We start from the raw sequence: 24,283 nt of genomic DNA, 5'->3' as shown, positions 1-24,283 counted from the left end.
GGTCTCAAGCCAAGCCCGGATGCTGAAGCTGCAGAGCTGGAAGGAATGAGGCTGCAGGAAAAGCCCTTTTTGTTCTTCCTCCCCACTTTTTCATTAATACCTTTAGATTCTTCCCCTCATGTAAAAATATGCCATGCGGTTTCCTGTTTCTTACATCACAGTATCCCATGTTTCCCTCCCTCTCCTTCTGCTTCCTGAGAGTCATGCCATGTGACGAGTGGTCTTTTGTGTTTTAGGAATGAAAAAAATCAACACAACTCTATACTGCAGAGAGGAAAAGACTTGTGGTAGGACTTAGGCTTTCTGGAACAGTCTGGTTATTACAGATTTACTTTCAATGTTATCACATCTAATACTGAGAACACAAAAAACACTTGTGGATGGAGACAGTCTTTCTGAAAACATTATAATTACTACCCTCTCAGGGGAAGCACATCTAATCTCTGAAGATTCTGAGGAAAAGACACTTGTGGATTTAATGTCAGAATACTCTGTAGATGAAATGCTGATGGGTGAAGATAAATACTATTAGAATCGTTCAATTACAATCCTCTCGGAGATACGCACCTACTCTACTCTCAGAACTCAGAGGCAAAGACAATGGAGGTAGAAGACACTCTCTCTGGCAACATTCTGGTGTAAGAGAGAGACTGGGAAGGACTTCTGGACAAAGAAACCAACCTTTGAGAGAAACAAAGGTGGGCTCTATGGTCCGTCCAGCACGGTCTGAGACCTCACCTTGTTTCCCTTGATAAAGGTCGGTTCCTTTGCCCAGAGGCTTTCCAGTTTCTGTCTTACACCGCTTACTTCGGGATTGCTCTCTATGGAAACACATCTAGACGGACATCACTCAGCGGACAACATCTTTGTGGCAGGAGACACTCGTTCTGGGAACACTCCACTCACTACGGGCTTCCTCTCTGGGGAAGCACAGCAAGAGAAAAATTGGACATTGAATGCAATAGAGGCCGCTGAAGCATTCCTGATGAAAAGACAAGAGCTGAGGAGAAAATGTGAGTCTCACATTGAAGACTCAAAAGCAACATTCAAAGGTAAATATGATAGAGACCCCTCAAGTGACTCGTTACTGATACCCTGTGTCCTCTTCTAGAAGGGAAGACGATAACCCTGTCTCCTATGAGGTTTATCTTTACTAGGCAGGTAGAAGCATTCAAACAAGAAAGAGGTTTTGGAAGTGAACCGTCTGGATGGGGATGATGCAAAATAGATAGGTGAGAAATAAGGATGCCCTGGCAGATGGTAGAAGGGAGAGAAATAATGGAGGAAATGATCTCATAAAATAAGCATTCAGGGAAGAGCTTTTGCCTTGGAGTGGAAAATGATGATGAGGGGAGTGACCAATCCTTGAACCTCCCTCCCATCTAAATTGGTTCAAAGTGGGGAAGTATCTATATCTGTATTTATATGTTCTTCTTCCATGGGTCAAAAAAAGATATTTTACCCTAAAGCTAAGTAGAGAAATGGGAGAGGAGAATGAAAAAGTGGTGACAAACTTTGGGCAGATAAAATATGGCGTGGTCATGTATAAAATAGAAACTAGTGGGGAAAAGGGATAAAAAGAGAGAAGGAAAAACAGAAGCAAATACATCATGACTGTGTTAATGGGATGAACTCACTGCTAAATGCAAGTGGGCAGTAAAATGAATTAGAAACCAGAACTTCCAGACTATGCTTGTTTCTTCTTTTTTGTATTTTGAAAAGAAACATTGAAAGAAAGAGAGAACCAGAGTGAAATTAGAGGGCTGAAGCAGAAACTGTTATATCTCATATGAAGGATAAAACATAAGGGAAGCAATGATGATGTCAGAAGAAATGCAGAGTAAAATTCGGCCTCACTGAAAGGGTAAATTGTCATGCAGGCTAATTCTTGTTTAGGGGAACCACAGTCAATGGTGTCAGAAAAGAGATATGTGCACAAGGGCATAGGATTAAAATTTTTAAAGGAAAAGTTAAATGCATTACAGGAAGAAATAGATAATAAAACTACAAAGGCAGGGTACCTCAATTTTTTTCTGAGTGACCTAGACAAATACAACCATAAAATAAATAAGGAAGAAGTCGAGCAGAATAATAAAACTTAGAAGACTTAGAAAACTTGCATATAAAAGACCTCTATTGAAAACTCAAGAGGAACTGAATGGACAACAGACAGATGTTGCTTTATTTTAATTCATATTATGCAAATTGGATTTTATGCAAGGAATTCTCCCAAACCACCTCTGTCCCATACTGGGATCTTGGTCTGCTCCTGCCCTTCAATTCGGTACTCTGTGGCCTTCTATCACCAATGCCCCCCAAAACCTTTAAAAACCCTCTCTAGCAGAAAGCAGAACAGATCTGCAGAGAGATAGCCACCACCACTGATGGATCCGGGCTTGCCTTAAGACCTCCAGTACTGATGCAGGACAACTTGCGTTCAATGCACCCGCCTACCTGAGAGTCTGGCCCCTGCATTTGGATGTTTTGTCCATCATTGGAGCACCACGTCTGTCCCATGCCACAGGATTCCATGTCTGTCCCTCCTGCCATGTTCTTCATTTCAGTAAATTAACATTATATAAAATATCTGCACAATGGTTCATTGAAAAAAGTTATGGACTATATTGCTTTCCCCCCCTCAACCTCTCACTTCTCTTTTAGTTTTAGCTGCATTGATGTTGTTTGTGGAAAAGTGTAAAGTTCTGTTGTCTCCAGAAACTGCCGATCACTCTCTGGGAGGAGATCTGCTGCCTCAGCTCAATCTCTCGGCCAGATTCTTCTTCCTCCTGAGAGCCTCCTCAACTCTGGCCCAGACAAGACTCTCTCCTTGCTCAATGGTGTCTTCTTTTATCCTCCCAGAGAATAGGCGGGAAATAACTCAGGGGCTTCTGGGAAAAAATACTTCAACCAATGAACTTGCTCCTCTTAAACCTGTAAGCTCCTCCCCAGAAGTTCCAAGGGGTAAAACTCATTGTAAAGGCCAGAACTAGAGAACTGTTAAGTATTGACTTAGCACTTAGTAAGAACCTATCATCTCATTATCTCATTAGCACTTAGTAAGAACCTAACAGAAAAGCTTTTTAATTTTATGTCAGCCAGATTGTCCATTTTGCTTCTTTTGAACCTATCTGTCCTTTGCTTGGTCATGATTTCTTTCCCATTTTCTTCTGGGCTTCTCTGTTTATGATGTTAGCCCATACGTCCAAGGAATATACCCATTTTCAGCTTCACTCTTGTGTTTCCTGTGAAACCTTTTTCCAACCTCAGATTCTGTTACATTGTTTGCCAATTTTCCCAGGGGCTTTTATTGAATTGTGAATTTTCCCACAGCTGGGATTATTAGCTTTGTCAAAGAAATGGATGATGTGCTCTTTTGCTCCTGCATGCTGTATACCCAATCTGTTCCTATGGTCAGTCTTTCTGTTTCTTACTCAATAATACATTTTTAATCATACGGGCTTGCTAGTGTAGTTTTATGATCTGGTACTGCTAGGCCCTTTTCTTCCCAATTTTCCCATTCATTTCCTTGATAGTCTTAATTTTTGTTCAGCCAGATGAATTTTGTTATCCTTTTTTAATGTTCTCAAGAAATTCTGTGTTATTTTGATTCGTATTTCATTGTGTTCACAAATTAACATAGGCAGCATTATCATTTTTGGCCTGGCAATGAGTAATTCATATTTCTCCCCTTGTCTAGAGCTGCTTTTAATTAGGTAAAGAGTGACCTGTGTTCACCGAGTTGTTATCTGTGTTTTGGCAGGTTGACTTCTAGATATTTCATACTATATGTAATTTCAATGGAATTTATCTTTCTCCTGGATTTTATTGATAATTTATGTGATACTGATAACTTGCTTGGGTTTACTTATACTCTCCTGTCTTGCTGATGTTAGTAAAAATTTCATTTAAGTTTTAATTAATTAATTCTCTAAGTAAACAATCATATCATCTGTAAAAAACATTGTTTTATTTATTGTTTGCCTCTTTGCTGTTTATAATTTCCATTTCTTTGCTTTTGAGTTACTGCTATGGCAAGCATTTCTGGTACAGTATTGAATAGTAGTGATGAGCGTGAATATCTGTTATGTCTCCAAAAGAAAAAAATTTGATTCTTGTCGAAAATTATTGAATACCAAGGTCCTCAAATTACCATTAAATAAGGTCAGCCAAAACCTCAGTGGTGTATGATAAATTGGAAGGTCACAGAGCTTATTTCATTTTATTTTTTTGTTTTTTACTAATTTTTATAATTATAACATTTTCTTTGACAGTACATATGCATAGGTAATTTTTTTTTTTACAACATTATCCCTTGTACTCCCTTCTGTTGCGAGTTTTTCCCCTCCTTCCCTCCACCCCCATCCCTAGATGGAAGGCATTCCCATACATATTAAATCTCTTATACTATATGCTTGGTACAATATATATATGTGCAGAACCGAATTTTGTTGTTGTTGTTGCAAAGGAAGGATTGTATTCGCAAGGTAAAAATAATCTGGGAAGAGAAACAAAACAAACAAAAAAAAACCAATGAGGAGCTTATTTTATAATAGAAAAAAGGAGCTCTTCATGATGCAGATTCCTCAGTTTTACAGAGGTCTAGGGAGACTGACAGTAGTCAGCTGCTGGGCATGTCAGGGGTGGAATGAGGAGATTTTAGGGTGAGATAATTGTTCAATTCAATACTTCCTTGGCTTAGAACTTTACCATTCTGAGAACTTTTTTGAAAGGTCTCCTTCAGTGTTTCTTTAAGGATTTTTGCTCTGGATCAGTCTAGTTCACTGAAAAAGGAGTAACTCACTAAAAGATGGTTGTTTTATTTTATTTCTTTTAAGATATATTTAGGCTCATTCTACATTATCTACTATTAAATCTTAATAAAAGATTCATTCAGTAAATCTAATCGGAAATTAAGACTTAAAGGATATTTATGCTAGATTAGGTCTTCAAAAGGAAAGGGAACTTCAAACTTAATACCAAAGTAAATTCATGTTATCAATATTAACGGATTTAAAGATTATCCTTTTCATATCCTTTCTTTACTTTTGTTTTTATTGAAAAATCTTCTGACTTGTCCCTCTACAAATAACACTAGTTCTTTATTTTAGACAAATACTACTTATTGCTTTTAGGAGAACCCTCTGTTTATTTCACTATTTAACCAGGGTTGGAATAATTGTTTTTACATGGTTCTAAGAAGTTGTTTTTAAATCCATGTTGTCCCCAGGGTTCACTTAGAAAGAACGTTGGAGAAGATTTAATAGCATCACTAACTCCCATATTAGATTTTTTTTTAAGCAAAAGCCTTCTGTGGTCCCCAGCACCGACCAAGTTGGGGCTACAGATATAAAGCTAGAGAGCTAAAATTGGGGAAGTGCTTTAAAAAACCACCTAAGCAGATTCTGGAGCTTTTGCTATCGGTCATTAAGGAGATTGGCAATGAGGGATGTTAAGATTCCAGGTAAGAGCTCCTGAGACCATGGGGTAGTTCCCGTCCTGAAACATTTTGGTAGTTTCTGGGAAACCAGCCTGTAGAATTTCTATTAAGCTAAAATAAGGATGAAATCTTATAAAAGTTGGAAAAGGTTTGAAAAGCGGTTGACAGATTAAGATCGTCATAGTCAAGGCCCCTCTATGTCCTGGTCATCTCAGATCAGAGTAAGAAAAGAGAAAGCTGGAGAATTGTAGCAAAACTTGAATTCTGCCTCGTCTGGCAGAAAAGGGGAGGCAGCAACTGCAAGGGGGCCCTGGAAACCCTGCCCCAGCATCTCCCAACCCCAGCAGCTGCAGATGGGATGGGGGAGGGTCAGGCCCCAAGGCCAGCATCGTCTGAGCCCTGACATTGGGAGTACCACCAGAAGGGGATCCTGGCCCCCCTCACCCCAGCCCTCTGCAGGTTCCATCTAGGTGCTCCCCGAGGAGAGTCCAGGAGGCACGGGCAGTGGCCAGAGCGTCAGGGGGAGGGGAGGAGCAGCAGCCTCTGCCCTTGGTGAGCCTGCTTTCTGTTTAAGTGGCAGAAATGTATTAAGAGGCAGTCAAGCCTTTTGTCCTCTGTTCACAGGCTTGGGAGCAGCTAGAACCCCAGCCCAGGGTGCCCACAAGAACTGTAGCCAGTGTGTTCTGTGGGGGATTTCATTGCACTCACCTTCCAGGGTTGTTGGCAGGGTCCCATGTCTGTAAAAGGACTTGGCGGGGCAAATGCTGTATGAACCTCACCCATTTGACGGCCTGTAACTGCTTCCTGCTGGCTAGGACTTGAGAGGACTTTAGAGGTAGCTCACATATATTGCCAGTGTGGAGATGAAGGAGGAAATTTGGATTTCAGGTCACCTGATTGGTAATTGTGGAATCCCCAACCTTCACTCCCAAGGCATAGGGGGAGAGCACAGAGAGGAAAAGAGTCTCCTTCTGTTGAGGGCGGAAGCCCCTTGATATTCGTCCTTTGATCCTCAAAAATCTACTCTTTGCAAAATTGGCCTTGTACCATGGAGCCATTTTGCCCACCGGCTCTTTTCCCTAAAACACAAGGGAACCTTCAGGGAACAGGGGGGGAAGCCCACACCCTCCTAAGAACTCCTGGAACAAGTTTCAGTATGTGAGAAAGTAAAAACCTAAATCCCACCACCCACTGAGTGATGAGACTCAGTGAATATGAATAGGAATGGGTTCTTTCTGAGATTATAGAAGCCAGATTTCTCTCCTTATCTTGCAACCTGAATATTGGGACCTGATTAACTAAAGGAAGGTGGAAAGGTTGTTTCTAAACTATTATGCTACTCACTGGTTCCTTTAATCCTGTTTTATTATGAAACTGTTTTCTAATGACCGGTCTTTACACCAGGGTCAGTTTAAATATGGGAAGAAAACCAAGTGAAAAATGTTAAGTGAAATTTTTGCATAGGCGCCTGCTGGCAAACTTTGTTATTGTCCTGAGGCTAATTTAATTGGAAGTACTGCCTCACCTTGCAGAGGTTCCCACTCTTTAAAGAGATGTGGGGGAGAGGAGTCTGTGTTTAGCAAAAGGGTGCTAAGGGAAGGGAGCAGAACCAAGAGAACCCTGTACACAGTAACAACAAGATTATGTGAGGATCAACCGGGATGGACTTGGCTCTTTTCACCAATGAGGGGATTCAAAGTAATTCATGAGCTTGGGATGGCAAGTGGCATCTGCATCCAGAGAGGACTATGGAGACTGAATGTGGGTCAGAGCACAGTATTTTTCACCTTTGTTGTCCTTTGGTTGCTCGTTTTTGTTTTTGTTTTTGTTTTTCAATTTTTTTCCTTTTCATCTAATTTCTTTGTGTGCAACATGATGAATCTATTTAGATAATGGCACATGTTCAATCTGTATCGGATTGCCGGCTGTCTTAGGGAGGAGGGAGAGAAACATTTGGAACACCAGGTTTTCTGAAGGTGAATGTTGAAAATGTCTTTTCACGTCCTTGGAAAAATAAAATGTGATAAAAATGTTTTCTGCAATGACTGAACTCAAAACCATCTTTCCGATATCAAAATATGTTGTTGTGGGTTTTCTGTGATTCATCTTGCTCTGTTACCTGTGTAAGCTTAAGGGCAATAACTGTTTTTAGGGTATGTGATCTTTGAGAGCTGAACCCCTGAGAATGAAACTCGCCATTGGAGACAAAATCCCTCAGGACTAACGGATACTGTTCTGAGCTCTGAATTCAGGTGGGATTGTCTGATGGCTCCTTAAGCCAGTCACTCATCACTGGAAAGAGATGTCACAGCCTACTCAGAGGGAGGTGATCCTGCACACTGAGAGGTGGAGGTGTGGATCTGGGCAAAAGCTGAGAGGACAACCTTTGGCTTCATGTACTGCGAGGCCCTGTTTCCCAGCTGTGTTCCTCTGAGTGGGAAGGTCTCCTGATTTATTTTCCAGAGTCTGGGGATGAGACAGAATGGTGACTGCATGATTGCTTCTAACTGTGACTCTTGCCTCCAGTCCAACAGACCCAAGAATGCTTTATTCCGACCCCCTTGTGCTTTTAGACTGAAGCCAGAAGGACCAGTTTGATACGGTTATAATCGTGTTCTTGCTTTTCCTTTTATAGCAGTTTTTATAGTGAGAGCAAGTGATCAGCAGAAAATATGAACACAATGTAAGTATGTACAATATTGTTGTTTTCACTGCTAAAATATGGAGTCCTGATAAACTGGTGAGGAAAACATGTGAGTGTGTGTGTGTGTGTGTGTGTGTGTGAGAGTGTATGTGTGAGTGTGTGTGAGTGTGAGTGTGTGTGTGAGTGTGTGTGTGTGAGTGTGTGTGTGTGTGAGTGTGTGTGTGTGTGTGAGTGTGTGTGTGTGTGTGTGTGTGAGTGTGTGTGTGTGAGTGTGTGTGTGAGTGTGTGTGTGTGTGAGTGTGTGTGTGTGTGAGTGTGTGTGTGTGTGTGAGTGTGAGTGTGTGTGTGAGTGTGTGTGTGTGTGTGTGTGTGTGTGTGTGAGTGTGTGTGTGTGTGTGATTTCTAGGAAACAAGGTCCTTAAATGTTTGAAAATGATGTAAGAAGAATTGGGGATTGGTATTTGGAAGGCCTGGCTGTTACTCTCTTGATTATTGAAACTACTTGGGAAATGTTTCTGGTGGGTTGGAAGAAGAGAAGAGAGTTTGAGGGCAGTTTTCCCAGAGGACGTTTCCCACAGGTGACCCCTCACCCTCCAGACACCTCTTCCCTGCCGCCTGTGGGGATGCTCCTCCTGGCTTCACTGTTGCCACGGATTTGGCGAGCCTCGCCATGTCTGATGCTGTGGTGAAAGAGGAGCACATGCGGCTCCCAGAAGGAGTGGTTTGTGTCTTCAGTGGGTGAGACCACTCCCACCCCAGCATCTCCCTGTTCCTTCTACCCATGCTGCAGGTCCTTTTGTATTGATCTTCTCCTGGCTGTTTGTACTTGGAGGCTCCCTCCACGCCCACCTGCCAGCCCTTCCTAATCAATCCGCCCCCACCTCACCCCTATCTCCCCCACACTCCACTGTGGCTGTTTTTCATGGCTTTTAGGGAAAAGAGAGAACCATCTCGGTCCCATTCCTTGGTTATTTGGAACGTGATGAGGCCATTGGTAATGTTAACAAGATCTTCCAGGAAGTCACCCAGAACAACGCCCAGCCCCTCCAAGATTTCCAAATGTCCCTCCACTCCTTGGCAACTGCCTCACTTCAGACTGCCTCTCTGCTTCTAAAGGGGGTCTCTGTGCTCTGGCCAATACTTCCTGCTGTGTTTGCATCCACACCCTCCATCCACCTGAGCGATGGGCTGACCCGTCCCCAGGGAGGTCAGGTGGACGCTTGACCTTCATCAGCAGCTACATTGACAGGGTTTGGGGACAAGCTCCTGGGGAATCTGCTGTCCTCTCTAGTGACCCTTTCCTAATTATTATTCTGCTTTTGATTTAGTCCTTGCCTTTTAATAAGATTTGTGTCTTCCAGACAAGTCTTAATCGGATTTCAGAGGGACCTACAGGACAGACATCTATCAGCCCCTCAGCCTCTGGAAGGGTCCTCCCACCTGAGGATGCTGCTCCTCCCACCTGTGGAGGCTGCTCCTCCCACCTGTGGAGGCTGCTCCTCCCACCTGCGGAGGCTGCTCCTCCCACCTGTGGAGGCTGCTCCTCCCACCTGTGGAGGCTGCTCCTCCCACCTGTGGAGGCTGCTCCTCCCACCTGTGCATGCTGCTCATCCCACCTGTGGAGGCTGCTCCTCCCACCTGTGCATGCTGCTCCTCCCACCTGTGGTGCTGCTCCTCCCACCTGTGGAGGCTGCTCCTCCCACCTGTGGAGGCTGCTCCTCCCACCTGTGGAGGCTGCTGGGCTGCAATTCACCCCCACCTCCACCACTCATGAGGAAGCCTTTAAGCAGAAGCCGTTCTATGCCCTTGCCAGCTGGGAACAGTTATGGAAACTGAGACGTTCATTCGGGGCCCCACAGGAGTCTGGGTCCCAGGGCTTTGAGGGGAATGATTCGGTCTCAGCTGCTGCTGCAGCCCCGGTAATTCTCCCCCTTTCTCTCAGAGACTTCCTAAAAGGACCCTTTGCTTTTCCCATGTAGAGGGGGCTGCCGCTGCTCAGGAACAAGAGGGTGTGAATCCTCCCCAGGGCCCTTTCTCAGGCATACCTGAGCTCAGGTGTAACAGCAGGGCACAATCTCCTGAGAGCCTCCGATTTGCTGCCAGATTCTCCATCTGTGCTTCCTTTTCCTTCCCTAAATGAAGCTCACATCTCTCTGCTGGGTTGCCCAGCCCCTTAAAGAGCAGGTTCTCAGTGTGTTTTGCCCTCAGGTAAATGTCCAAATCAATGTCTTTGCTGGATTGGAGATGGTTAGAGCCTGAGTTCTTTCAGAGAAGCTGCCCAGACCCATTCCCCGGCACCCCAAGTCTTTCGTGCACCCCAACGTTGCGTCTTTTCTGACAAAACCTTCCTCTCCATGAAGTGTGAATGGCACTGGGGCACTTTGCCCGTTTTATCCTCACAATAAAGCTTTTTGCTCCTTGCATCTGCGCCGGCCTGAGCCTGGGAGTCCTTTCTGCATGACCGCCTGCCTTTCCCACTTCTTCCCCCTCATCAGCTCCTGACCCGGAGGGATGCTGTGGGCACCATGGGAACAAGAGGGCAAAGGCCTCCCCAGAGGCTCGGGGCGGGGCCCAGGGCAGAGCCCACAAGAAGGGCCTTGCTGTGGACAGGGGCACGTGGCATTCGAGGCCGAGGGCTGGGGTTAGACGAGGAAGGCCAGAGGGTGTCAGAGTGAATCCCAGGGGAGGCCGTTAAGCTCATGGAGCAGAGTCTGGCAGCCGGGGGGATTGAGGCGCTGTGACGGTGCAAGGGAACCGAGGTCCTTGTGGAAGCCCCCGCCTGACCTGGAACTTGGACAGAAGACTGGCAGCTGCCTTTCCTGAAGAGCCAGGTCAGAGGTCGGGCTCCTGCTCTGGCAGGGCAGGTCCCCCCGCCACTTGTTGGAGGAAGCCTCTGTCCCGTCCTACAGAATGTGTGGCCCAGAAGCTGGCCCGAGGGAACCAGCGAGGCATTTAGGAGAGTCACCCGCAGGAGGAACTGAGAATGAAGGGAGAGTGACCTCGGCTGTGATTGAGGGATCCAAGGGGGGCCCATGTTGCCGCTTGTGCCCAGGACACAGAGTGGCCCCGATCTGGAGAGACTCCCCATTGTAGGGGAGCTTGTAGGTGACGCTTCTCTGTGCCGGGCCCTAGAACCTGCGCCTGAGCTATACAGATTTGTGGGTGAGGCTGGTCCTCTCCCCCACAGCCAGATGCAGTGCTTGGGACTCGGGGGTGCCACGAGAATGGGGCAGAAGTCATGGACCCGAGCTGCCCCCTTTCCATAAGCTGCTTCTCTGGGACACACACTGGGACTGGGGGGCTCTCAGCCCAGAGGGGAGCAGGGTTTGGGGGACACGCTGTCCACGACCAGTGAAAGCCATCCTTCCCATGGGGGTCCACATCCAGGCTTCTAATGGGGCACCTGAGGCTGCAGCGTCAAGGGGCCGGAGCCTGAGGGAGGAGCCCAACAGCCATTTCAACTGTATTGAAAAGCATTGTATGGTAGGGGGATGGGAGGGTTGTGTGTGTGTGGGGGGGAACCGTTTAGTTCTGCTGACAGTGCAGGGATTACAGAAGGAGAAACATTTAAATAAGAAGAGGCCAGAAACCAGTGTAATGGCAGGAAAGAAAAGGCTTCCTTCAGACAGTAAACAGCTGCCAGTTCTTAGCCGCCCTTTGCATGAGGGGGCTGCACCTGCTGTCTGCTGCTGCTCGCCCTTGGGTCTTTGAACAGCTGTCTGTCTGGGGTGTTTGAGCCCTCGGGCTCCTTTGATGTTCTGGCTCAGGCCCCGTGGAGGTTCTACCCCCCCGAGTCCGCCCCTTTTGAGATGTGGCCGTGGATCCAGGTCTCCAGTCCCCGGAGCTCGGCTGGAGCAGGGGGGTCACTGGGGGTTCCAAAGGTAACTGCGTCCCGCCTCCAAGGAGCGTTTTCAGAGACGTTGATGGCGTGGCCGGTAGGCCGGGGAGGTGATGGGCTTGTCTTACATCTCACTTAGGCTCAGAGATGTGGAAGCAACTTTCAAGGTCAATTAGTCGGGGCTTCTCCTTTTACAGAGAAAAAACTGAAGCCCTGAGTGGTGATGGGAGGTGTCTGAGGTCACACTTCCAGGGAGTGTGCACAGCTAGGACAGTAGGATATAAACCCACATTTTCCTGGCTCAGAATTCAGCAGTGTGTCTATGAGAATGTGCTGCCTCCTTAATTCCCATCTCACCCGTGTGCCCTCATCTTTCCATGTCTAGAAAAAGGAGGGATACGTTTTAATATTAAAGGAAAAGTCATTTCCCAAACGATCCACTTTTACCTCAGGGACATTCAGCAGCTGCTTACTGGCCTGACTGGAATGTGTTGCTGAGATTCCTGTCTCCCTCCTACTCTCTCTGCCTTTAATGGGAGAAGTCCTTATCCCAGTCTTACCCATTTGCTGAAATGAGCTCTCAAGGATTCCCACTTCAGCTTAGGTTACAGGAGATCATCAGAGATAAATAAGGCCCCTTCAGCACCAAAGACCCTGGAAAGCTCTGCCAGGCTTGCTCTCTGGGAGACACTTACTCTAGTCACACTCACCGAGGCATCAGAGCGACCCCTTGAGGACAAGGCAGCACAACCATGGGCAGCTGCGGGTTCAGTGGATAGAGGGATGGACCCAGAGACAGCAGGGCTCATCTTCAGGAGTTCAAATCTGGCCTCAGACGCTTTTTAACTGTCTGACCCTGGGCAAATCACTTAATACTTTGCTTCACTTCTTCAACAGTAAAATTAACTGGAGAAGGCAATGGCAAAGCACTCTGGGATCTTTGCTAGGAAAAGCCCAAATGGGGTCATAAAGAGTTGGACACAACTGACAAATGACCCAAGCATGCCCAGACCCATCCAGAGCCACACTGGTCCCCTGTCATCCCCACAAACAGTGGGATCTGTCACCATCATAGAAAAACAAGCAAAACAGAATAAAACAACAACAAAACGTGTCCTAAGCCACCTGACCCGGCAGACCACTTCTCAGACAATGTCATTAATAATGTCATTCTTTCCTTTCTTGCTATGTTAACAGAATAGTGAATGGCATGGCCCCAAATGCCATTTTATCTCCTTTTCCCAATCTGAAAATATTTAACAGTGAATTGGTAAAGGGCTGGTCCCAAATTCATCACGAAAATTTTACATTTCAATTGTGAGTCATTTATGAGAGGACTGATGTCATCAATCTAGGTTTGATCCAGGCCTCTTTCTTCTCTACCAAAACAGCAGTTAATTTGCCCCCAAAGTAGCAAAGCTGAGGCAGCTAGGTTGATAGAGCACCAGTCCTGAATTCAGAAGGACCTGAGTTCAAATCTGCCCTCAGACACTTAACACTTACTAGCTGTGTGACCCCAGGCAAGTCACTTAACCCCAACCTCAGCCAAAAAAAAATAAAATACAATAAAGTGACAAAGTGACAAAGCTGTTCCTGCAGCCCAAAGATTTTCTAAGTCTCTAACTCTGAGCTCTCTAACTCACTACCCCACCCACCCCACCCCCACCATCTCAATTGAGAATCTTGTCTCCTATTTTACTGAACATATGGAGGTCATTCCCTGAGAGCTCCTTCTCCCCTCCTCTTCCTCTCACAACACTCAGGTGCCTTTTGCCAATGTCTCCTCCTCCATCCCTGTCTCACACATAGAGATGTCCTTGCTGCTTCTCTTCTTTTAACCTTGGGAGGGGTCATGGGCTAGAACAATATCCCACCTTGATCTTTTGTTGTCTCACCAGGTAAGAATTTGATTTGAGCCATGAATTTAAAAGGGAATTGTGAGAGAACTTGGTTTAGTGTTTGCTATACTGTGCCATGTTGGTAATAATTTATTGAATTTCCCTGCTGATCATTTGAGCAATCAGGAAATACAGGAATCAAGAAAGGGAAATGCACAATTTCCTTTAAGTTGGAGCATTTTCCCTGGCTGAACCTGATGTGGGTTGTGGTCCCTTCAAGATTCCTTTCTGATTCCCAACCCCTCCCAGCTGGAGAAGCTAGGACCTTTGATTCACAAATCCTGGTGGAAAGCACCCATTTGAATTCCAGTGGGGGATATCTGGCTCTCCCAGCCCCCATGGGATCTGAGCCAAGTTGGGCTGTCCCAGGCCCCCTTCTAATGAGCTGCTCAGGTTTGCCAACTGTTACACCCCTATGGACTACTCTAACCTGGTAACTCCCCTTAGAGCTACTCTTAATGCCTGTCCGTCGATGGCACGGCTAGGCCACACTTACCCCTCTCCCAGCACCAACCCGGATCCTATAGAGACAGACCACCAGGGGGCAGGGGTGAAGTGAAAGAGAACTTTATTCTGAGACAGCACATATTTCTACCCCACTGATGATATGGGAGAAGGGGGAGGTCCTCTAGGAACCTGGCATAATGGGATTGGCCCAAGAAGAAGGAGGGAGGCGTGCTAGGCTTTGAGAGCACTAAGGAGTGAGGCATGGTACCTGGAATCAGACACCACCTCTTGGGACTGTGCCCCACCTCCAAGTAGGACTTGCCTGCCCCTCCTAACCTCTCATCCCTCAGGTCCTGCCACATGCCTTGAACTGCATTCCTTACTTCTAGAGGTTTTTAACCCTTACATCTCCCCCTTTTTTATTAATAAGGCCAAATGTTCTCATGTTGACAAATCAGAAGCTCTTCCTTAAGCACCTCTAAAGAATTGTTTTAAGAATACATATAAAGCATCCTAGCAAAGTAGCCAAAAGCAAAAGAAGCAACAATACAAAAATGGCTCCATAGAGCCCATGGGATACAATAGAAGGGGATGGGAAGGGAAGTATGTTGGATCCAATCAATAAGTTGGTCTTGCAAGGGTAGTCATCTCTCTGCTATGGCGCTGTTTTGGGCATCTCCTGGGTCATCTCCTTCTCTTCTTCAGCCCTTGTCTTAAAAGGGGTAACTCTCCTTGTCCTTTTTTCTGGAATCCAGCGGCCTTCCCCATCAGGATCTGCAATGATAAATATCCCGGCCCTCTCCAAAGTACTAAGGATGGACCTTGCCAACGTCCTTCCTCGTCCTTCCAAAGGACCTTTTGAATATTCTCTAGTGCTTGAAGCCCAGTTTTCATGGAGCTTAGTTTTCTGTCCTGTCTATAAGATTGTGCCACATGTATCAATCCTGGAGAGAGGCCGATAACCCTATCCAGGCACAAAAAATTGTAAGTATATAAAGTCTTATCCATGTCCACCTGTGTGGGCCATCGAGGTTCTGTCTACTTACTCCCCCTTTCTGTTTAACAAGGGTGGCCTTCAGAATATGATGGGCCTGTTCCACCAGGGCCTGTCCCTGTGGAGTATAGGAAATCCCTGTAACATGCTTAATGGTGAATGTGGTGAGAAAGTTGGCCATCTGCTTAGAGGTTTAAGATGGCCCATTGTTGGTCTTTATGGTATTAGGAACTCCATGAGAGGAGAAACAACTATACAAATGTTTAATAACTGAAGGAGTGTTCTCATAGGAGGCCACTGTGGCCCAAAGGAATCCAGAATAAGTGTCAATACAGCTGTGGATGGCCACACAGTCTACATGTGTCACATCCATTTGCCACAAATCATTGGGGAACAAACTCCTGGGATTAACTCCTTTATTACGTGGAGGAGGGAGAAACTGAGCACACTGCTTCCCTGTCTGTTGGGCTTGTTCCCAGGTGAGGCCATAAAGGCTATGTAGAGAATTAGCGGGTAAGTGGAGAAAATCATGGGCACATTCAGGAGGTGTGGTGACCGTGAGAAGGAAACATTGTAAAGCATGGTCCGCCACCTCATTTTCAACAAATATGTCTCCTGCACAGCATTGGTGAGAACATACATGCAGGATGTAAATGGGATGTCTCCTAGTCTGTAAAATCAGCTGCAATTCAACAAGGAGATTAGCAATTGAAAGATTCTGAGACTGTAGGACTGTATCTTCAATGCCTCTGAGCACTTGGACAGCATATAAGCTACCTGATATGATATTAAGGGGCTCTGAGTACCTTTTACACCCTTTTAAGATGTCACATAAAGTCTGCATCAAAGAAATAGGAATAAGGACATGAGCCCTTAACCATTGAATTTGTCCAACTAGTTTCTGAAATAGGTTCAGAGTATTCACCTTGTCTAATTGTAAGTTAGGTATCTGATTAGTAAATGCAGAAGTCCCCATGCAGAGTCCCAGGTAAATGATGGGATACTTATGTGGGATCTTTTCTGGGGCTATCACCAGTCCACGTGGAGCAAGAATGCTCATGGTCTCTTTAAACAGGCCAGACAGATCTTTCCCACTGCTCGTTGATAACAGTATATCCTTCATATAATGCAAAGTCATAGCATGAAGCCATGCCTTCCTAATTGGCTCTAGAACTTGTACTATGTACACCTGACACAAAGTGGGGCTACAACAAATCCCTTGTTGGGGGAGAATCTTCCATTGGTAGTGCAAATCATGTTTTACATTGTTTATTGAGGCAATGGTAAAAGCAAATCTTTTCTTATCCCCTGGGTCCAGAGGGATGGAGAAGAAACTATCTTGTATGTCTATTACTTTCACTGGCCAGCCAGTGGGTACTAGATTAGGAGATGGCATGCCAGTCTTTAGGTCTCCCTTAGATTCACTAGTAGCAGAAGATGGCGGCGTGGAGGCAGACAGCTGCTTGAGCTCCTCGTTTTCTCTCAGAACTTACTTCATGACAAGCCTCTGACTTAATGCTTGACCCAGAAAGATAATCACCAAGAGAAGACATCCTTGAAAGTCGCCAGAAAAGGTCTGTGTTTGCTCAGGGGAGGGTCAATCAGACTGGGCGCAGACTGAGGGCAGGCAGCCAGAGCAAGACAGGCAGCTCACACAGCTCAGACCGGAGGGGGAGGGGTGTGACCTCTGCTGTTTCTGTGAAAGGGCTTTTGCCCCAGTGTGGATGCTCCGTATTGGCAGCAAGCCAGGAGCAGCGGAGAGGGTGTAAACACTGGGGGTGAAGATTAAAACCCCAGAAAGCCAGCATCTCTCAGAGCCCTGCCACCCCCAACCCCAACCTGGACTGACTTGGTGCATTCTCAGAGCCTCAGAGCGCAGACTCAGCACAGTCATTGCTGTTCTGTTAGTGGCTCTCTGCTGCCCTACCCCCAGTCTGTAGAGGAAGCCCATTAACACCATCCAGCCCCATCCCCCCCCAAAACAGACCAATTGTTTCTCTTGTCAGTTTGTTTTCTTTGATTCCTGCTCTGACAAAATGAACAAAAAATTCAAAAGGGCTCTAACCATTGACAGCTTCTGTGTGGAGAGAGAGCAGACTTCAAATGCTGAGGAGACAAGGAACAGACTGTCCCCAGATGTATCCCCTGGGAGGGATATAAGCTGCTCCTCAATACAAAAGAACCTCATAGAGGAAATCAAAAAGGCTCTCACAAGAGAGCTGGAAGAGAAATGGGAAAAGGAAAAGGAAGCTTGGCAAGAGAGCCTGGAGAAGTCATCCCATGCATTCAAAGACAGAGTGGATAAAGAAATCAAATCATTGAGAAACAAGATTAGTGAGCTGGAAAAGGTAAAAAACTCCAAGGAAAACAGGATTAGTGAGTTGGAAAAGGTAAACAACTCCAAGGAAAACAGGATTAGTGAGCTGGAAAAAGAAATCAGCTCTCTAAAAAATAAAATGGATAAAATGGAAAAAAATTCCATAGAAGATAAAAACTCAATTGGACAATTACAAAGAGATATAAAAAAAGTGAGTGAAGAAAATACATCATTGAAAATTAGACTGGAACAAGTAGAAATGAATGACTCAAGGAGAAACCAAGAGGGAGTCAAGCAAAACCAGAGAAATGAAACAATTGAAAAGAATATCAAGTACCTTACCAGAAAGACAACAGACCTGCAAAACAGATCCAGGAGAGACAATTTGAGAATAATCGGACTCCCTGAAAAATGGGAGGAAAAAAAGAACTTGGACACCATTTTTGAGGAAATTATCAAAGAGAACTGCCCAGACATTCTGGAAACAGAGGGTAAAATAGACATTGAAAAAATTTATCGATCACCTACTGAAAGGGACCCTAAAATCAAAACGCCAAGAAATATAGTGGCCAAGTTCAAGAACCATCAGACAAAGGAAAAGATATTGGAAGCTGCTAGAAAAAAGCAATTCAGATATAGAGGATCCACAATAAGGATAACCCAGGATCTAGCAGCGTCCACATTAAAAGAATGCAGGGCCTGGAACATGATATTCCGAAAGGCTAAGGAACTTGGTATGCAGCCAAGAATAACTTACCCAGCAAGAATGAGCATCGTTTTCCAGGGAAGAAGATAGACATTTAACGAAATAAATGAATTCCATCTATTTTTGATGAAAAAACCAGACCTACATAAAAGGTTTGATCTTCAAATAGAGAACTCAAGAGATTTCTAAAAAGGTAAAAAGAAATCTTGAGAACTATACTTCTGTCAAAAAATATGTAAAGAACATATGTACAATTTGTCTTAGAAACTAGAGGTGGACAGGAGATTATATCATAAAAAAGTGTAAAGTGGTGGTACTACATCTCATGAAGAGGCAAAGGTAACCTATTATATCTGAGAGAAAGAAAGGAGGGAGATGAACATAGTGTGTATCAATAGACATATTCGATTTATGGTGAAACTTCTTCCACTTCACTGAAAAGTGAAAGGGAAGGAGTAAGCTAAGGGGAAGGGAATACAGTAATTTCGAGGAAAAGGGGTAAAATAAGGGGAGGATCTTTAAGGTGGGGGAGGGATCCTAAAAAGGGAGGGCTGTGAAAAGCAAGTGGTGTTCACCAGTTTAATACTGGATAGGAGGGTAAAAGGGAAGGAAAGGGGAAAAACATAAGCAGGGGTTAATAGGATGGCAAGCAATATAGACTTAGTCCTTGTAACCATAAATGTGAATGGGGCAAACTGCCTCATAAAGAGGAAGCAGTTAGCAGACTGGATTAAAAGTCAGAATCCTACTATATGTTGTTTACAGGAAACACACCTGAAACAGGGTGAGACATTCAAACTAAAAGTAAAAGGTTGGAGCAGAATCTATTATGCTTCAGGCAAAACCAAAAAAGCAGGGGTAGCCATCCTCATCTCAGATCAAGCAAAAACAAAAATTGATCTAATTAAAAGAGATAAGGAAGGGCATTATATCCTGCTAAAGGGAAGCATCAATAGTGAAGCAGTATCAATATTAAACATATATGCACCAAGTGGTGCAGCGTCTAAATTCTTAAAAGAGAAATTAAGAGAGCTGCAAGAGGAAATAGATAGCAAAACTATAATAGCGGGAGATCTCAACCTTGCACTCTCAGAATTAGATAAATAAACCACAAAATAAATAAGAAAGAAGTCAAAGAGGTAAATAGAATACTAGAAAAGTTTGATATGATAGATCTTTGGCGAAAGCTAAAGGGAGACAAAAAGGAATATACTTTCTTCTCAGCAGTTCATGGAACCTATACAAAAATTGATCATATACTAGGGCATAAAAACCTCAAAATCAAATGCAGGAAGGCAGAAATAGTAAATGCATCCTTATCAGACCATAATGCAATCAAAATAACATTTAATAAAAAGTCAGGGGAAAATAGACCAAAAAATAATTGGAAACTAAATAATCTTATACTAAAGAATGATTGGGTAAAACAGCAAATCATAGACATAATTAATAACTTCACCCAAGAAAATGACAATAATGAGACATCATACCAAAATGTGTGGGATACAGCCAAAGCAGTAATAAGGGGAAGTTTTATATCTCTACAGGCCTACTTGCATAAAATAGAGAAAGAGAGGGCCAACGAATTGGGCTTACAACTAAAATTGCTAGAAAAGGAACAAATTAAAAACCCCCAGACAAACACAAAACTTGAAATTCAAAAAATAAAAGGTGAGATTAATAAAATTGAAAGTAAAAAAACTATTGAATTAATTAATAAAACTAAGAGTTGGTTTTATGAAAAAAAACAACAAAATAGACAAACCCTTAGTAAACCTGATTAAAAAAAGGAAAGAGAAAAAGCAAATTGATACTCTTGAAAATGAAAAGGGTGAACTCACCACTAATGAAGAGGAAATTAGAACAATAGTTAGGAGCTACTTTGCTCAACTTTATGCTGATAAATTCGATAACTTAAATGAAATGGAAGAATACCTTCAAAAATATAGCTTGCCCAGATTAACAGAGGAAGAAGTAAGTAGTCTAAATAGTCCCATCTCAGCAAAAGAAATAGACCAAGCTATTAACCAACTTCCTAAGAAAAAGTCCCCAGGACCAGATGGATTTACAGGTGAATTCTACCAAACATTTAAAGAACAACTAACTCCAATGCTATGTAAACTCTTTGAAAAAATAGGGATTGAAGGAGTCCTACCAAATTCCTTCTATGACACAGACATGGTACTGATACCTAAACCGGGTAGATCGAAAACTGAGAAAGAAAACTATAGACCAATTTCCTTAATGAATATTGATGCTAAAATCTTAAATAAGATATTAGCAAATAGACTTCAGAAAATCATCCCCAGGATAATACACTATGACCAAGTGGGATTTATACCAGGAATGCAGGGCTGGTTTAATATTAGGAAAACTATTAGTATAATTGACCATATTAATAATCAAATTAATAAAAACCATATGATCATCTCAATAGATGCAGAAAAAGCATTTGATAAAATCCAACATCCATTCCTACTAAAAACGCTTGAGAGTATAGGAATAAATGGACTATTCCTTAAAATAATAAGGAGCATATATTTAAAACCTTCAGTAAACATCATATGTAATGGTGATAAACTAGAACCTTTCCCTGTAAGATCAGGAGTGAAACAAGGTTGCCCACTATCACCATTACTATTCAATACAGTACTAGAAACTCTAGCCTCGGCAATAAGAGCCGAGAAAGAGATTCAAGGAATTAGAGTAGGAAATGAAGAAATCAAATTGTCACTTTTCGTAGATGACATGATGGTATACTTAGAGAACCCCAAAGACTCTGCTAAAAAGCTATTAGAAATAATTCAGAATTTTAGCAAAGTTGCAGGATACAAAATAAATCCACATAAATCCTCAGGATTTTTATACATTACCAACACAATCCAACAGCAAGAGATACAAAGAGAAATTCCATTCAAAAGAACAGTCGATAGTATAAAATATTTGGGAATATATCTACCAAAGGAGAGTCAGGAATTATATGAGCAAAATTACAAAACACTTGCCACAAAAATAAAGTCAGATTTTAATAATTGGAAAGACATTCAGTGCTCTTGGATAGACCGAGCGAATATAATAAAGATGACAATACTCCCCAAACTAATCTATTTATTTAGTGCTATACCAATCAGACTCCCGAGAAACTATTTTAATGACCTAGAAAAAATAACAACAAAATTCATATGGAAGAATAAAAGGTCAAGAATTGCAAGGGAACTAATGAAAACAAAAGTCAGAGGAAGGTGGTCTAAGTGTACCTGATTTAAAGCTATATTATAAAGCAACAGTCACCAAAACCATTTGGTATTGGCTAAGAAATAGACTAGTTGATCAGTGGCATAGGTTAGGTTCACAGGGCAAGATAGTGAATAAAAATAGCAATCTAATCTTTGACAAACCCAAAGATTCCAAAATTTGGGATAAGAATTCATTATTTGACAAAAACTGTTGGGAAAACTGCAAATTAGTATGGCAGAAACTAGGCATGGACCCACATTTAACACCACATACTAAGATTAGATCAAAATGGGTCCAAGATTTAGGCATAAAGAACGAAATCATAAATAAATTGGAGGAACATGGGATGGTTTACCTCTCAGACTTGTGGAGGAGGAAGGAGTTTGTGTCCAAGGGAGAACTAGAGACCATTATTGATCACAAAATAGAACATTTTGATTACATCAAATTAAAAAGTTTCTGCACAAACAAAACTAATGCAAACAAGATTAGAAGGGAAGTAACAAATTGGGAAAAAATTTTTACAATTAAAGGTTCTGATAAAGGCCTCATCTCCAAAATATACAGAGAATTGACTTTAATTTATAAGAAATCAAGCCATTCTCCAATTGATAAATGGTCAAAGGATATGAACAGTCAATTCCCAGATGATGAAATTAAAACTATTTCCACTCATATGAAAGAGTGTTCCAAATCACTATTGATCAGAGAAATGCAAATTAAGACAACTCTGAAGTATCATTACACACCTGTCAGATTGGCTAAGATGACAGGAACAAATAATAATGAATGTTGGAGGGGCTGTGGGAAAACTGGGACACTGATGCATTGTTGGTGGAGTTGTGAAAGAATCCAACCATTCTGGAGAGCAATCTGGAATTATGCCCAAAAAGTTATCAAAATGTGCATACCCTTTGACCCAGCCATACTACTACTGGGCTTATACCCCAAGGAACTACTAAAGAAGGGAAAGGGACCTGTATGTGCCAAAATGTTTGTGAAAGCCCTTTTCATAGTGGCTAGAAGCTGGAAGATGAATGGATGTCCATCAATTAGAGAATGGTTGGGTAAACTATGGTATATGAATGTTATGGAATATTATTGTTCTTTAAGAAATGACCAACAGGAGAAATACAGAGAGGCTTGGAGAGACTTACATCAACTGATGCTGAGTGAAACAAGCAGAACCAGAAGATCATTATACACTTCAACAATGATACTGTACGAGGATGTATGCTGATGGAAGTGGATTTCTTCAACATAGAGAAGAGCTAATCCAATTCCAATTGATTAATGATGGACAGAACCAGCTACATCCAGTAAAGGAACACTGGGAAATGAATGTAAACTGTTATTTTTACCTTCTGAATCCAATTCTTCCTGTGCAACAAAAAATTCGGTTCTACACACATATATTGTATCTAGAATATACTGTAATATATTTAACATATATAAGACTGCTTGCCATCTGGGGGAGGGGGTTGGGGGAGGAAGGGAAAAAATCTGAATAGAAGTAAGTGCAAGGGATAAATGTTGTAAAAAATTACCCATGCATATGTACTGTCAAAAAGTGTTATAAGTATAAAATAAAATAAAAATAAAAATAAAAAAAGATTCACTAGTAGCATTAATGGCCCTAAGGTCCACTAACATTATGAATTTTCCAGATTTTCTCTTTTTAATAAATACAATTCTATTCCATGTGCTGGACATTGATCCTATATGTCCAGTCTCCCACTGTTGTTTTATAATTTCACATAAGGTTCGGGTTTTATAAACTGAGAAAGGCCATTGAGGTACCCAAGCCAGGGTGTTAGATTTCCATATTAATGGTGTCAGCGTGATATGAAACAACACCAAACATCCAATGACGCCAATTTAAAATCCTGTGGAGGTGATATATAGATTGAGGCTGCACAAGCTTTCATTATGTCCTTGCCCCATAGATTGTATCTGAAGCTTGCAACCACCAAGGGTTGGAATATCCCCTGTTTGTCTGCAAACTACCAGGTCTTCTGCTACAATCTCTTTAGATAAAGCAGCTGCAAGGGCATCCATTTGAAAGGCACTGGAGCCAACATTCTCCCATCTCTTTATCAACTCTTCCAGGCCAGCCTCCCTATCTGTAGTAGGCATGGCCCTCTGGCAGTTGGTATTAGCATTCTTCATTGCCAATTTCTGCATAAGAAGGCTGGAGGCTTCTCCTCTGTCCACTGAACTCTCAATAGCCACCTGTAGGTGTGCCACAAAATCAGGAAAAGTGTCATCTGTACCCTGTTTAATCCTAGTCATTGAGGGCTTCTGCTTTCCAGAAGCTTGAATTTTGCTAAATGCTCTTTGGGCACATTGAGACACAGCTGCATATACTGCTGCATCATATTGCATTTGATCCTCATTTCTTTTGCATTTTCCAGATTTCTGAATTATTTGTCCAGAACTTGTCTTGGAATCTGCAAAGCCTTAACAAGCGGGCACAGAGGGAGCAGACGGGAGACGTATCTCCTCAGGGAGGGTGGGGGACAAGGGGGAAGGCCATGCCTAGGAGATGGAGGCGACCTTCCTCCTGTTTGCTTTGTCCTCCCTCTTTTTATCACCCTCCTTTACTTCAAGGTCATATGTCTCTCTGTTTACTTTCTCATTACTCATCTTATCCCTGCCCCCTCCCGTTCCTTCATATCCACTTCCTGTTTCTTCCTCACTACCTCTTCCTTCTTTCACATCACATCCACCTCCTTCACCTTCCTGTTTATTTCCTGATTCTTTCC

General features: G+C 43.2%; 1 protein-coding gene across 3 annotated transcripts in view; it reads left to right on the top strand.

Annotated features, from left to right (window-relative positions):
• The window catches only part of LOC141549155 (transcriptional regulator ATRX-like), a 796,624-nt gene that overhangs the window by 755,026 nt on the left and 17,315 nt on the right, over positions 1 to 24,283 (top strand). For 2 of the 3 annotated variants that reach the window (XR_012484250.1, XR_012484249.1), the window contains exon 4: positions 237 to 1,052. The gene's annotated coding sequence lies outside the window, so the exon portion shown is untranslated. Of the gene's footprint in view, positions 1 to 236; positions 1,053 to 1,722; positions 1,866 to 24,283 lie in introns of those variants that run through there. The other variant, XR_012484252.1, reaches the window with a different exon arrangement.

Source organism: Sminthopsis crassicaudata, chromosome X, assembly GCF_048593235.1.
Source record: "Sminthopsis crassicaudata isolate SCR6 chromosome X, ASM4859323v1, whole genome shotgun sequence".
NCBI classification, from domain to species: Eukaryota; Metazoa; Chordata; class Mammalia; order Dasyuromorphia; family Dasyuridae; genus Sminthopsis; species Sminthopsis crassicaudata.
Note: the sequence above shows the minus strand (reverse complement) of the source record. Positions and strands in the feature narration are given on the sequence as shown.